We start from the raw sequence: 5,390 nt of genomic DNA on the forward strand, positions 1-5,390 counted from the left end.
CGCAGAGAAAAGGACTGATTAATGAAAAATTCAAAATTTAGATTAAAATTATTTTAAATAACTGAAAAAAAATTTGACCAAATTTTAGATCCAATGACAAAATATTGAAAGTCAATGTCATTGGACACTAAAGAGAAAGCAAGGACATTAATAGATATGATATTAGGATATACTAAATCATTCCCCCAAAGTAAGTTTTCAACTATAATTGAAATAATGAATTTAAAAAAGGAAAGGGTAAAAAATAGCCACAGACAATCTATATGGATCCACAGGGAATTTCTAGGGACAGCCTAACTTCCTGGATTAATAGTTTGCAGCTGAGGCAGCTGGTGTACATTCTTCCAGGACAGAGAACAAAGGGGAAAGAGCCATGTGTTATCCTTATGCTTGTCACCTTTTGAGCGTAGAGACTCTCATTTCATCCCACCATACCTCTGATGACTTCACTCTGTAAGAACCCCTGCAGAGGGGCCAGGGGTATTCCTAACTCCTATGCTTGTCCTGTGGAACAACGGGGCAGTAGAACCACCACCACCATGGCCACCGCCGTGACCACAACTGCAGCACCATGGCCTCAGGAAACGTCTCCGTTCCCTCAGATCCCTAAGAGAACGAACACATACTACGGAGAAATTCATCATCAGGCAAGTCAAAGCACATCAGAGGTCAGCACAGAGCCGAAAATGTATGGCCTTAGAAACCAAACAGTTTTCAATGCATTTCTATCACTATCGTGCTTGAATGCCTTGCTTAGATCCAAGCATTCTACTTCTTTCATTCATTACTGTTCCTTTCCAAGGTTCTTACTATTTGAATTCTCAAACACTGCCATTTGTTTGTGTGTGAAATATTGTATTTTATGACCTAGCACAGGGAGAAGTATCACTGTGCTTAGACCAGGGAGAAAGTGCTAATTAACAACTGTGTGGCCTCATGGCAAGTTACCTAAGTAAGGTTGTAACTAGCAAATGAAAGGTTCTGTGTGAAAGTACTTTGAAAACTAAACAGCACCATGCAGTTGTCAATCATTTAAATTTTGTAACTTTCCGAGTTGGCTGTCTATAGATTTAAGGAATTTTTTTGTTTAACCTTTCACAGATGAAGTACTAAGAAACTGGTTCCTGTGGTGTGAAGAAGCTCCAAACATGATGCATCATATTGGATTTTTGCAGACCTGAGTCAAACTAGGTGTGGTTGTGAGCTGCTGTGACAATGAGCTTTTGTGTCCATTTCTAAAAGGAACCTATCTGCAACACAGGTTGCCCTCCTGCAAAAATACCTCGCCACTGGAAGCTGGCACAAGCTGGTGAAAATGACTCTGTGTCATGAAAAGCATACGGAGCGTAAGCTTACCTAATTAATAATTTTCAGGGTTGTTTTCCTTTTCCTCCGCAGCTGCTGAACAGAGTGGTTCTGATTAAGCCATACACATCGTGAGAAATGCCACTTCGCAAGGGTGCTACATTCTGTATTTCCCCCCAACTTTGATCCCTGCCCATTGGTCCCTTTGATCTCTGAACAGGATGTACAAGGGTCACTAATCAATGCTTTCCCTCATTTTTGCTCCTTAGTCTGTTAAGTGTTTATATTTAAATCATTGACTAGAACAGGTGAATATGTATGACCTGTGTCTTTTTCCCTTTGGTGTTTGTCTTCAAAAGGCAGAAGGAAAAGAAAAGCTTTACAATTTTCAACCAAGTTTTCACTAAAGGCAGAATTAAGAAGGACTGCAGATATGGCACTCATTTCTTTCTCTTTGAAAATTTGGATCAGTTTCTAGGGAGCAGGAGAAGATGGTGGAATGGAAGAATGAGACCCATGGTTAACCCATGCCCTTGTACACTAGAACTCAAGTCTCTGTTATCTCAGATAGCAATGGAGAGACACGTATATGCCATGGGCTTGGTGATGAAGCTACGCCATGTGCCACCTTTTCTAAAGACTCCTCTCTCAAGAGTCAATGTGCTTAAATGGATAAGAAACTTACCACTGAGAAAAGAACTAAATATTGTCAATAGAGGAGTGCCAAAAGAAAAGTGCCATTGGAGTTTAGAAATGGGAGAGAGCCCTTGAGAGCTGCGTAACCAGAAGAGACCTCTCGCAGGAAAAGGGTTTTGTTGGATCAGATTCATTACAGAGACTAGCAGCTGTGTGCAGAGTTGAAGAGATAGCAACGTATAAGGACCAGGTGCCAGGCCTGGCTGACCAGAGTCACTAACAATTTGGGAAAAGACTTGTATTGACTAACAAGAAGGTATTCCTAAAAAGTGAATAATCCACATAGTTAGGCAGGAGTAGTTTTGGGTCTGAATTTTTACTTTTAAATAGTTGTGGCAAAATAGGCAATTGTGGCAAAAATAGCCACAGGTAGCTTCAATTTTGTTATCTCTAAAACGGACCAACTGTCACATACATTTCAAAGCTGTGCGTATTAAATAAAAGAAGGCATGCCCTGGTTTTCTTCTTTTCTCCTTCTCTCCTTTCCTTATTTTTATGAACTTGATGATTTCAACAGTAATGGTCCAGACAATTGTCAAATGAATATCTCTATTACATGCAGATATTTTTAGACCATGCCTACTCTTTATAAACATATAAAGAATCAGTTCTTGTTTGAAGGTGATATATTTATTACTATCCATCATCCCTTCTCCCATCCTCCAATTTTTATTAGAACAGAGAAGACAAGGGCAGATGTCAGCAGTATTGAATTACTCTATGGGATATTCTGGTTTTCATATTATTCAGTACCAACAGCTCATCAAATCAGACATGGCAGGTGGCTGATTATTGAACTATTTTTCCCCTGATTCAGTATATTTTCTTCTAAGGTAGCCTAAATCCTTAAAATTTGAGCAAAAGAAAAAAAAAAAGGTAGTTAAAATTCCATTGTTCCATATGAAGAACTACAGCAAAAACCACTTAAATTTTCTACTTTCATAGAATAACAAATTCATAGTCTGTTGGATCTGGGAATTTGAGGTCTAAATGACACTTGCAAGTTACTGTGGTTTTAATAACATCCGTTTTCGGATGAGGAAACTGAGTCTCAGAATGGTTTTATGATTAGCCCAGAAGAGTTTAGCTAATTAATTTCCAGGCTTTCTATCCTGTGTGCTTCTCCCTGGATCAAGAATTTCTCATTTGTTAAATAAAGCAGTTATCACTGAGGGTTCATCCAGCTTTAATTTCTATGATTTCTTTCTCTGCAACTCTTAGGGAAAAAAAAAAAAAAATCAAAGCCTAAAGAGCAAGTGGCAGTACTCTAATTTGAGCTCACGAAGGACCACACTAGACTAGTCCTCTGTGGTTCCAATGTTAAGTGCTAAATGGCAGAGCAAGTTAATGCCCTGGTTGTTTGCCTCTGGAGGTAAAAATACATCTGTAGGTCTCAGCCAAGTTCCTGTGGAGATTTGTCCACATCCCCAGAATACCACACACATTTGGCAAGAATGGCAGATTATGTCCAAGCAAGGCCCAGATCTTGAATAGCAAGAGTATTTCGAGTAAAGAACAACAGACTGTGCAAAGCTCTCATTCTTAGGTATGCCATTTATCTCCCTAAATTTCTGTAAAATCCTCTTCCTCTTTTTTTTTTTTTCTGGCTCTCCCCACCCCACATTCCAAACTCTACAAAAACCTTTCATCTTAAGTTAAATTGCTGTTGTTGTTTAGTCGCTCAGTTGTGTCCGACTCTTTTGAGAACCCAGAGGCATCTGCTAGGCTCCTCTGTCCATGAGATTTCCCAGGCAAGAATACTGGAGGGTATTGCCATTTCCTTCTCAGGGGATCTTCCCAACCCAGGGATCAAACTCAGGTCTCCTGCATTAGAGATGAGCTCTTTACTCACTGAGACACCAAGGAAGCCCAAGAATATTGGAGTGGATAGCCTAAGCCTTCTCCAGGGGAATCTTTCGATCCAGGAATTGAACCGAGGTCTCCTGCAGTGCAGGAGGATTCTTTACCAGCTGAGATACCAGGAAAGCTAAGTTATATGAAAGATACGATAATAATCACAAGTAAGCACTCATCTCTTCCTTGCTTTTTCTTCTTTCCTTTTTCTATATTTTCCAAATTTTCTCTAAAAGGACAGTGTCTATTCCTGTCTTCTTCCCATTATTTTTCCCCTCTCTCTTTCTCTCCTTTCCACTTGCCCACTGTATGTGTGTGAGCTTGTATGTTCATGTGTATGTCTGTGCCTGTGGATATCTGTTTGGGTTTCTAAAACTGTATAGATAGGCATTTTTGTTTAACACATGTAAAAAACTAGAGAAAGAAATTGTAAAGAAGGAAACATGTGCGGCTGGTGCTGTCATCTCATCTCATAGTACATATTTCTCTTCCTGCTTGACAAGCCGTGCCTTGGTCCTGCCTCCTTGGCTGGGATTCCTTCAACTCTCCCAACTCATTAATTGGTTATTTAACCTATATTCTATGTCAGTACTAGCTCAGTCTTATTTGGAAATGTTCCTGTGCTCAGTACACATGACTCTCCAGGTGTATTCCACAAAACACTCATCCACAGGAATGCTTCTTGGAGGAGAAGAGAGTTGGGTGGTCAAATCTGAGGTGAGATTTTAGCAGCTGAACCCAGTCTCTGGTTCCTCTGCCTTTTCTAAAACCAGCTTGTACATCAGGGAGTTCACGGTTCATGTACAGCTAAAGCCTGGCTTGGAGAATTTTGAGCATTACTTTACTAGCATGTGAGATGAGTGCAACTGTGCAGTAGTTTGAGCATTCTTTGGCATTGCCTTTCTTTGGGATTGGAATGAAAACTGACCTTCTCCAATCCTGTGGCCACTGCTGAGTTTTCCAAATTTGCTGGCATATTGAGTGCAGCACTTTCACAGCATCATCTTTCAGGATTTGAAAGAGCTCCACTGGAATTCCATCACCTCCACTAGCTTTGTTCATAGTGATGCTTTCTAAGGCCCACTTGACTTCACATTCCAGGGTGTCTGGCTCTAGGTGAGTGATCACACCATCGTGATTATCTGGGTCATGAAGATCTTTTTTTGTATAGTTCTTCTGTGTATTCTTGCCCCCTCTTCTTAATATCTTCTGCTTCTGTTAGTTCCATACCATTTCTGTCCTTTATTGAGCCCATCTTTGCATGAAATGTTCCCTTGGTATCTCTAATTTTCTTGAAGAGATCTCTAGTCTTTCCCATTCTGTTGTTTTCCTCTATTTCTTTGCATGATCACTGAGGAAGGCTTTCTTATCTCTCCTTGCTATTCTTTGGAACTCTGCATTCATGTCCTTATATCTTTCCTTTTCTCCTTTGCTTTCCACTTTTGTTCTTTTCACAGCTATTTGTAAGGCCTCCCCAGGCAGCCATTTTGCTTTTTTGCATTTCTTTTCCATGGGGATGGTCTTGATCCCTGCCT

The sequence above is a fragment of the Ovis canadensis genome, chromosome 22 (genome assembly GCF_042477335.2).
Source record: "Ovis canadensis isolate MfBH-ARS-UI-01 breed Bighorn chromosome 22, ARS-UI_OviCan_v2, whole genome shotgun sequence".
In the NCBI taxonomy this organism is placed as follows: Eukaryota; Metazoa; Chordata; class Mammalia; order Artiodactyla; family Bovidae; genus Ovis; species Ovis canadensis.